This window comes from Giraffa tippelskirchi, chromosome 4 (assembly GCF_054371585.1).
Source record: "Giraffa tippelskirchi isolate mGirTip1 chromosome 4, T2T-mGirTip1v1.2.pri, whole genome shotgun sequence".
NCBI classification, from domain to species: domain Eukaryota; kingdom Metazoa; phylum Chordata; class Mammalia; order Artiodactyla; family Giraffidae; genus Giraffa; species Giraffa tippelskirchi.
In genome coordinates, this window is record NC_137278.1 from 63,581,527 (window position 1) to 63,592,829 (window position 11,303).

Sequence of the window (11,303 nt, forward strand, 5' to 3'; positions counted from 1 at the left end):
GGGGTGGAAGGTAGGTTCAAGAAGGGAACATATGTATACTTATGGCTGATTCATGGTGTTGTATGGCAGAAACAAATAAAACATTGTAAAGCAATTATCCTCCAATAAAAAAAATTAAATGTTTATATAGGCTTAAGAAACCACAAGTTACTTTTATATATGAACCTACCCCAACACCTCCAAGGTAGGTATAATGATAACAGTTTTAATAGGTAAAAGAATAGAGCCTACAAAAAAGAAAGGCATAGAGTGATTTTCTGAGTTTATAGCCTTGGTAAATGATAGAGTTATATCTCACATCTTAACTTTCTGATCTATAGTGTGACACTTACAATTAAAAAGAAAAATGTCCCAATATAATTTTGTTCAAGATCACTTTTGAATAGCTATTTTGTGAAGAAATGTTTAGCATCGGGCCCACTACAATGCTTATATATATATATATATACTTCAAATTTTACTTTATTTAGCTCTACATTATAAAAAATTGGTTCTCATTTTATATAAAAATGTTTCCATCTACATATTTGCATATATGACTGTTCTTTCAATAAGCTAGTGTTTCTTTTAATGTTTTTATCTAATTTTCTTTAGTCACATTAGGAAACCATGGCAAATCTAACATGGCATAGTTAACAATGTAATTGTAAGAAAACTATTATATTAAAATTTCAAATAATCATTATGAGATCAAGTTTTAAAGTCCAGGAATAAACAACATCATATTTAGAACATCATATTTTGGTGCTAATAACTCTAAAAACTAGCATAAATTTCTTCCTGAAATAACAGAAAAATTGGTAGTTTTCTTAAAATTGAAATTAAATCCAAGAAAAAAATTAATATGAAAAATACTAAAAAAGATATACTTCAAATTTTTAATAAAAACATAAAAATATTATTGCAAACTCCTCACAGAAACTATAATTAACAATTTTATACTTCAGTGAAGGCTAATATTTAACTGTATGCACATAGTTATAAATTACTGTTGTATTTAAGATCTTTCTAGGTATAATTCTATAATCTTCAGCTGAGCTTATGAAACTAAAAAATATTATAATTATAAAATATATACAAACTGCCATCATACCTTGAAAGATTTTCACATAAACTTACTTGAAATGACTTTAATCATTTTTATATTTTGTTTTAAAGAAAATCAGCTAATTAATTTATAGAAAACATAGAACACTCTCTGACATAAATTGATTAACATTTTTTAATCTGTGTTGGAGAAGACTCTTGAGAGTCCCTTGGACTGCAAGGAAATCCAACCAATCAATCCTAAAGGAAATCAGTCCTGAATATTCATTGGAAAGACTGATGCTGAAGCTGAAACTCCAATCCTTTGGCCACCTGATGTGAAGAAGTGATTCATTGGAAAAGACCCTGATTATGGGAAAGATTGAAGGCAGGAGAAGGGGACAACAGAGGATAAGATAGTTAGATGGCATCACCAACTCGATGGACATGAGTTTGAGCAAGCTCCAGGAGTTGGTGATGGACAGGGAAGCCTGGAATGCTGCAGTCCATAGGGTTGCAAAGAGTCAGACATGACTGAGTAACTGAAATGATTGACCTGACCTAAAATCAAAAGCTTTTGCATAGCAAAAGAAACCATTGAAAAAATGAATAGAAAACCAACTGAATGGGAGAAAATGTTTGCAAATGGTATGATCAATAATTAATATCCAACATATTTAAATAGTTCATACAACTCAATGTCAAAAACAAAAACAAAACAAAGAAACACAACTCCATTAAAAAATGGGCAGAAGAACTGAATAGATATTTTTCCAAAGAAGAATTGCAGATGGCCAATAGGTACATGAAAAGACACTCAACATCACTAATCATCAGGGAAATGCAAATCAAAAGCTCAGTGATAGAACATCCCACACCTGTCAAAAATGTCTATCATCAAAAAGAACATAAATGACAAATGTTGTCAACAATGTGGAGAAAAAAGAACCCTCATACACTGTTGGTGGGAAAATGGGAAAATAAACTGGTGCAGCCACTGTTGAAAACAGTATGGAGGTTTCTCAAAAAACTAAAAAGAGAACTATCCTATGACCTAGCATTTCCACTTCTGAATATATATATGAAAAAAACAAAACCACTAACTTGAAAATATACATGAACCCCAATGTTCAGTTCAGTTGCTCAGTCATGTCCGACTCCTTGTGACCCCATGAACCGCAGCACCCCAGGCCCACTGTCCATCACCAACTCCCGGAGTCCACCCAAACCCATGTCCATTGAGTCGGTGATGCCATCCAAACATCTCATCCTCTGTTGTCCCCTTCTCCTCCTGCTCCCAATCTTTCCCAGCATCAGGGTCTTTTCAAATGAGTCAGTTCTTCGCATCAGGTGGCCAAAGAATTGGAGTTTCAGCTTCAGCATCAGTCCTTCCAATGAATATCCCAGACTGACTTCATTCAGGATTGAGTAGCTTGATCTCCTTGCAGTCCAAGGGACTCTCAAGAGTCTTCTCCAACACCACAGTTCAAAAGCATCAATTCTTCAGCGCTCAGCTTTCTTTATAGTCCAACTCTCACATCCATACATGACCACTGGGAAAACCATAGCCTTGACTAGATGGACCACTGTTGACAAAGTAATGTCTCTGCTTTTCAATATGCTGTCTAGGTTGGTCATAACTTTCCTTCCAAGGAGTAAGCGTCTTTTAATTTCATGGCTGCAATCACCATCTGCAGTGATTATGGAGCCCATAAAAATAAAGTCAGCCACTGTTTCCACTGTTTCCCCATCTATCTGCCATGAAGTGATGGGATCAGATGCCATGATCTTAGTTTTCTGAATGTTGAGCTTTAAGCCAACTTTTTGACTCTCCTCTTTCACTTTAATCAAGAGGCTCTTTAGTTCTTCTTCGCTTTCTGCCATGAGGGTGGTGTCATCTGCATATCTGAGGTTGTTGCTATTTCTCCTGGCAATCTTGATTCCAGCTTGTGCTTCCTCCAGCCCAGCATTTCTTATGATGTACTCTGCATATAAATTCAATAAGCAGGGTGACAATATACAACCTTGACGTACATAGCAGCATTATTTACAGTAGCCAAGATAATCAGCCATAAAAAGAATAAAATTTCCCATTTGCTATAATGAAGATGGACCTAGAGAGAATTATGCTTAGTGAAACAAGTCAGACAAAGATAATCTGTTATCAATTATATGTGGGATATAAGAAATGGATATACATAATAAAGCTGAAACAGACTCATGGATGTAGAGAACACACTAGTGATAGTGTGATTATCAATCAGGAGAGGGATGGGGAAAGAGTCAAGATTGTTGTGTGGGATTAAGGGATACAACTACCATGTGTAAAATAGATAAGCAAAAAGTATATATTGTACAGCACAGAGAAATATAGCCATTGTTTTATAATATTCTTAAATGAAATATAATCTCTAAAAATATTGAATCACTACATTGCATACTTTAAACTAGTATGAGGGAAAGCAGAAGCATTATAGGTTAGGGTAGAAAGCACAAACTGTTCCATATAAGATAAGCTCAAGGATGTATTGTACAATATGGTGAACAAAGCCAATAATTTGTAATACCTGTAAATGGAAAGTAACCTTTTTGTGTGTGTGTGTGTGTATATATATATATTTATATTTATATAATTGTATATATGTATTTTAAATTTGACAAAAAACAATACTGGTTTATATCTGAGGAGGACATCTTTATCAGAGTCAATGAAGACTGGTATTATAGGAATTAGTTTGGCATTTCTAAATGACTAGACCTAAAAAGAATAAAAAATATATAATAAAAAAGGTGAGGTTATTATGTAAAAAAAAAAAAAGCATGAAAATGGTTTGCTTATGAGCATGAAAAAAAACCTTTATTTTATTTTTTAAAGTTTATTTTCTTTTTGCCTGTGTTGGTCTTAGTTGTTGCATGTGGGATCCTTCTTTGTGGCATGTGGAATCTTTTGTTGCAGTGCATAAGCTTCTCTCCCTAGTTGTGTTGTGAGGGCTCCAGAGTCCATTGGCTCTGTGGTTTGCAGCATGTGGACTCTCTAGTTGAGGCATGTGAACTCAGGAATTGCAGCATGCAAGTTCCCTGATAACTCAGATGGTAAAGAATCTACCTGCAATGCAGGAGACCCGGGTTCAATCCCTGGGTTAGGATGATCCCCTAGAGAAGAAAATGGCAACCCACTCCAGTATTCTTGCCTGGAGAATTCCATGGACAGAATAGTCTGGTGAGCTACAGTCCATGGAATTGCAAAGAGTTGGACGTGACTGAATGGCTAACATATATATATGAGAACTCAGGCTGTAATAGAAACTCAGGAAAAGAAGAAAAGTCTAGAAGAAAACCAAACAAATACAATATAGAGGAATTTAAAACTAGATTGAAAGGAATAAACAGCAAAATAGAAAGTATTTTCTACTCACTGAATATTTGTGTCTCCCCAAAACTCATGTTGAAATCATGACTCCTCCAATGTGAGGATATTTGGAAGTGTTGCCTTTGGGATGTAATTAGGTCTTGAGGGTGGAGCCCTGATTAATGGGGTTAGTGCCTTTACGTAGAGACACAAAGAACTTTTTTCTCTTGTCTCTGCTGTGTGAGGATACAAGAAGATGGCCATCTTCAAACCAGAAAGTGGCTTCTTACCAGACCTTGAATCTGCAGCCATCTACATCCTGGAAGACCCAGTCTCCAGAACTGTCAGAAATAAATATTTGTTGTTAAGCTAGCTTGTCATGGTGTATTTGTTAAAAGAAGCCTGAGCTATTACAATATTTGAGGTATTTCCAAAGAAGAATCTGGAACAAGTTAAACATAGTAATAATTTATGGTTTAATTAAAAAGTCAAGACTTTCTGAAGTGAAAATCAGATTCTATAGATAAAAATCCTCATGACTTGCAGGCATAAGTAATTGAAAGAAAACCCATTTTTAGAAAAATCCCTGTGACATTTTTGAATTTCAAAGGCAAAGTAAAATCTTACACACTTAAGAGTTTTCCTCAGTCTGCTTCTTTAGTTCATTTAGTACCAGGTGACAATGAGTCAGCTTGAAGAGTTTTGATGGTTGAAGTTAGATCCAAGATATATATTTTTAACCAAATGGTTAACACCTCATTGGGAACATGTGCTAGGCAATACTTCTCAGATATAGCGAAATTCTGAAAATACATGACTCATAACTTTTGAAAATATATGACTCATAATTTTGAAAATACATGGCATAACTTCATGAAAAAGTTTAGCTGAAGTACTACAGCTGAACTTAATTAAAATTCAGATATCAAGAAAGGACAAGATCTAACATAAAAGTAATGGTCAATATTGAACCAATTCAAATATATACAATTAAACCAATTTTATATTAAATGCTGCTACTGCTGCTAAGTCACTTCAGTCGTGTCCGACTCTGTGCGACCCCATAGACGGCAGCCCACCAGGCTCCGCCATTCCTGGGATTCTCCAGGCAAGAATACTGGAGTGGGTTGCCATTTCCTTCTTCAGTGCATGAACGGGAAAAGTGAAAGTGAAGTCGCTCAGTTGTGTCCGACTCTTAGCGACCCCATGGACTGCAGACTACCAGGCTCCTCTGTCCATGGGATTTTCCAGGCAAGAGTACTGGAGTGGGGAGCCATCGCCTTCTCCGACTGTTCATTGAACACCCTGAATTATTTATTTATTATATTAAATAACTGATACATAATTTGGCAAATATACAAAAATGATTCTCAAAGAGAAGGCATTAGAAGAAGAGAAGGCAATTAAACAAATTTAATGTAAAAACTGAGCTTTATGAAGTCAATAAATTTGTCAAATATCATTGAAATAAATTATTTATCTCAATCTTGCACTCAAAAACATTCAGTTTTGGATTTGAAAAGTATAGGATTAAGCTCAACTGCATTTTTAAACTGAAAAATAAACAACCAGATTTAAGCCAAGAGTACTTAAAGTTCTTATAGATATGAAAGGAAAAGCACATACAACATATAACAGAGTAATTACTGAAACAAATTTGTTATATAAAAGAAGAGATGAAGAGGAACATACTACTAGCAAAATTAACATTTTGTACATTTATCAGATCAAACAAAATTTTTAAAAAAACAAGAAAAATGTAAAATACATCAATTATATATATATATATAGTAGAAGTACTCAAGTGAAAGTGAAGTCACTCAGTTGTGTCCGACTCTTTGTGACCCCATGGACTGTAGCCTACCAGGCTCCTCCATCCATGGGATTTTCCAGGCAAGAATACTGGAGTGGGTTGCCATTTCCTTCTCCAGGAGATCATCCCAACCCAGGGATTGAACCCGGGTCTCCCGCATTGTAGGCAGACGCTTTACCATCTGAGCCACCAGAGAAGTCCTCAAATATCTCTATATAGGTATATACATATGTATGCGTATAGATATATATATAAATTTTAACATACTAATAGCATTTTAAAATTCTTAAATATATAATCATACTTATGGTCAAAATATAAAATGTAATACATTACAGAAGGAAAAATATCACAGACATAGAACTTCTGACACATTTCAAAAAGAATAGAAAATAACAAGAGTTCATAAAAGAGTTTCTCTTTTTAATTTAAAAAACATTTTTTTAAACATCTCCAGTGCCAGTGAAGAAATCAAAACATAATTTTAGAACAAAAATAAAATGAAAATGAATGTATGACACATTAAAATTGCAGAATATAGCCAAAAACATATTTAAGATATTTTCTTAGACTTATATTCCTATATCAAGAGAAAATAATTTTTACTCAAGAAGAAAACAAATTTAGGAGGAGCAGAAGGAAGATAATTAACAAATGCAAGAGCATAAATTAATAAGAAAACAGAAAAATTAGATATAAATTGTATTAGTTTTCTAGTGCTACTGCAACTAATCAAGGTGGCTTAAAAAATATAAATTTATTTTCTCACAGATGTAGATTCTGGAAGCCCCAAATTAACAGGTCAGCACGGTTGGTTACTTTTGAGGGGTTGGAGGGAGAATCTATTCCACGTCTCTCTTGTAGTTTCTGAAAATTTGTTGGTAGTCCTGCTATTCCTTAGTTTGTTAATGCATCGCTCCAATCTCTAGTTTACCTCCACATGACATTCTCCCCTCTGTATTCATGTTGTCTTCCCTCTGTGTGTTTCTGTCTGTTGCTGTATTCCCTTTTTATTAAGACAGCAGTCATATTGGATTAGGGCTCACTTGAATAACTTCATTTTAACTTTATGACCTCTGTAAAGATTAAGTGTGCAAATAAGGTCATATTCTAACTTACAGCTGGATAGGATTTCAATACACCTTTTTGGAGGACATGGTTCAGCCCATAATATGAATGAATACAAGATCTGGTTATTTGGTGAATAAAGCGATAGATATAAATAGCTTCATACATAAAAATACAAGTTTAAAATAATAATTAATAGAAAAGAAAATGTAGTACAGATACATAGTTATTAATATATGTGAGAATAACATGCCATTTAATGAAATGCATTTATCTTAATAAAAATTTTAAAAATATAGAAAAATACGTGTAGAAATTGAAGTTCAAATACATAAAAAAAAAAAACTAAAATGAAGTGTAAAATGTAGCAGAGTTATAGCCATTACAGTAATAATATAGAAGACAGTCATCCCTTATCCCAAACAAAAGACAGTGGATCCAGACAGTAACATGGTAAGTTCTTTCCCATTATGTAACTCAGCTAGTTTAGAGCTCCACAAAATTTACATTTACAATACATTCTTATGACTGCTATCTCTTGATATACTCAGTAATTCACAGGTAATATGAGACATATGTATTGAATAGTTTTACATGTTAGGTAAGGAACTCCTGGTATTCACCCCTTCACCCCAGACACATACACAAAGTATTTCTATTTTTAAAGATGAGATGATTTACATTCCGTATACTGTTACCAATATAAAATGATGGAAAACTTTCCAGTTCTTTCAAAAACTGTTTCATGTCATTAATAGTAAAAACCAAAAAAATTAATAGCAAGAGTAAAGACAACACAACAGCAGAGATAAGTCTAATAAAGACAGATACAGAAATCCCAAATAAAATGAAACCCAAATTCTGCTTTAGATTAAAAAATAAAAATTGTACAGTATAGTAATTGCATCTATATCAAGTGATCTTAGACACGACTGAGCGACTTCACTTTCACTTTTCACTTTTATGCATTGGAGAAGGAAATGGCAACTCACTCCAGTGTTCTTGCCTGGAGAATCCCAGGGACGGGGGAGGCTGGTGGGCTGCCGTCTATGGGGTCGCACAGAGTCTGACATGACTGAAGCGACTTAGCAGCAGCAGCAGCAGCAGCAGCAGCAAGTGATCTTAAGATATAAAACAAACGAAACTTTCACATCTATTTATATGTTTAAAAGTCATTTACAAATTCTTCCATTCTTCAGAAAATAAGCTTATTAAAATGATACATCATATTTAACTACCAAATATTAAATAGGATTTATTAGAGGCATTCTTATTAACGTCAGGATCAGAGTTACCACATCATTAGGTAAAAGAATAGTCATTTCTATAGGTAATACCTTATATGATCATCTGTCTGGAAAATCTGTAAGATCAACTGAGAAATTCAGATCATTCCTAGGAAAGCTTACTAAATTAGCTGAGGTAAAATTAACCCACAATTATAGAATTTTTCTAAATATCAGCAATGGTTAATTAGAATTTTAATAAATTAAAATATTAAATAAATTTGATTATATAAATTTAAGTCAAAATGAGAATAAACTAAAAAGAACAATTTATTTATTAACATTATTCAATGATGTTGTTTTTTTCAAATAGTATTTTGATTATGCTCAATTTGATGATTTACAAATAGTCCCAGAAGTTTGGGATTAAATAAAATATGTGTATGTAGTGGAATTCTGTATAAATTTTCAGTGGTAAGACTTCTTTGAAATTTAAAATTTTCCAATGTAATTACAAGAATTATATGAAAATATAATTTTAAAAGTTAAAAGCAAAAATAGTACCTGGATTGATTGGCCAAAAAGCAAGTAAATTTCAAATTAAATTCCACTGGATGCATAGAAGGCTTCCCAGGTGGCCGAGTGGTCAAGAATCCCCCTGCCAATGCGAGAGATACGGTGTTGATCCCTAGGTCGGGAGGATCACATGGAGGAGGAAATGGCAACCCTCTCCAGTATTCTTCCCTGAAAAATCCCATGGACAGAGGAGCCTGGTGGCCTACAATCCATCAGTTCAGTTCAGTTCAGTCGCTCAGTCATGTCCAACTCTTTACAACCTCATGGACTGTAGCGTGCCAGGCTTCTCTGTCCATCACCAACTCCTGGAGCTTGCTCAAACTCATGTCCATTGAGTCGGTGATGCCATCCAATCATCTCATCCTCTGTCATCCCTTTCTCCTCCTGCCTTCAATCTTTCCCATCATGAGGATCTTTTCCAACTAGTCAGTTCTTTGGGTCAGGTGGCCACACTATTGGAGTTTCAGCTTCAGCATCATTCCTTCCAGTGAATATTCAGGACTGATACAATCCATGGGGTCACAAAAAGTCAGACACGACTGAGTACACACTCATACATGTGAGGGATCATGTAATATGCTAAAATCCTGAATAGATAGGTTGGTGTTCAGTAATTAATGGAAGTTCTAGAAATGACAAAAGGATATACAATATTTGCACATGTGGGTATAAAACAGAAATTATCCAAAACTGCTTTGCCTTGAACAGTCTGTGTCCATTTGTTGTCAGATAGCAGTTAATGAGACCACCATCTTTCCACTGTGAAAACAGTAGAAGCCCATAAAGATGTAAACCTGCAAATACCCTGGGGTCCTCAGAGCAGTTTCTCGGAAAAATAAAGAAACAGATAATTGAATCTCTCTATCAGAACCGCAGAAAGGAAATTTTTCATAGACTTTTTGCCTTCTTATTTCACAGTAGTTAGCTCAAATTCTAGTTAAGGGAACATTTTAAATCTCTAACTCGAAAAAAATTGAGAGCCTTATTTTTTTTTCTTTTTCTGAAATATGGTTAGCTGAGGAATCACAGAGAAATACTGCTTCTCAGTGGGTATTAAGAGAACTTAAAACTATGTACTAGTTTGTAGAGGAATAAAGCTTGTAGTGAAAATTTCAACTATATCATAGGAAATGCTTTAATGAATTGGAAAAAATGTGTATCATTTTTTCTTCCACTTATTTTTTTTCTAAAATTTCACTCCTGACCTAAAAGGGAACTTCTTAAAAGTATGTTAAGAATTCCCAGGAAAAATATAAAGCATGTTTTTGCAATATGGATTTCTTAAATGAAGATGTCAATATTTTTCAGTCTAGTAATTATGCATGAAAAGTCTCTTATGGGATAGTCAACCAACAAGGACTCATTCTAGTTTCATATTCAAAGGAGAAGTGATGAGAGGTGGGCAGTGGAGGTGAAAGATGGAGACTGAGGGTAAAAAGCATTGGAATGAGATGCATAGAAAATAACACTAGGTACTCTTCATGGAGAAAGGGATTATAGAAGTAGACTTTCATAACTATGTTTTTCCTTTTTAATTATATCATGGAACATTTTCTTTCAAAAATAGTAAGATTCTAAAGATACTTTTTTTTTTTCTGGCAATGGCTTTCATTTACTGAGCACTTAATTTGCTTTTTAAGTCTTAATTTAATGATATAGATTAACACAATGAAAATGTTCTTAAATATTTTAACACTGTGGTATTAGATGAAAAGAAGGTGTCAAAAGATTTTCCAAAGCTATAATTCAGTGTCAGAGACTATATATTATTTCTTTAGTTGTCTAGTCTCTAAGTCATGTCCTACTCTTTAGTGACCATGGACTGTAACCACCAGGCTCCTTTGTCCATGGGATTTTCCAGAAAAGAATACTGAAGTGGGTTGCCATTTCCTTCTCCAGGAGATCTTCCCGACCCAGGGATTGAACCTGTGTCTCCTGCTTGGCAGGCAGATTCTCTACCACTGAGCCACCTGGGAAGCCATGTTACTTCTTTTATCTTTTACATTTCTAGATGGTCTTTAAAATTTGGAGTACACACCAGTTATAAAGAGACAAATGAACCATAGGTTGTAGGCTGACTTCTTTAGTTTGTTTTTCCCAAGCTCTTATCCAGTTAGGCCATATTAAAATATGCTTGAGAATTTGACAATTTTCCTTGAAAATGTTTTGTTCTTGTTGTTTTGTAATAGAAAAACCTGGCCATGTAAACTTAGCATGTTTTAATGTTAGATAATTTTATATTAAC

At 34.1% G+C, this 11,303-nt stretch overlaps 1 non-coding gene across 1 annotated transcript; it reads right to left on the reverse strand.

The window, feature by feature from the left end:
* Positions 1-10,963: 10,963 nt before the first annotated feature.
* Positions 10,964-11,034, reverse strand: TRNAG-GCC (transfer RNA glycine (anticodon GCC)). Its single transcript has one exon. It is a non-coding gene; the product is annotated as a tRNA-Gly (tRNA).
* Positions 11,035-11,303: the final 269 nt, after the last annotated feature.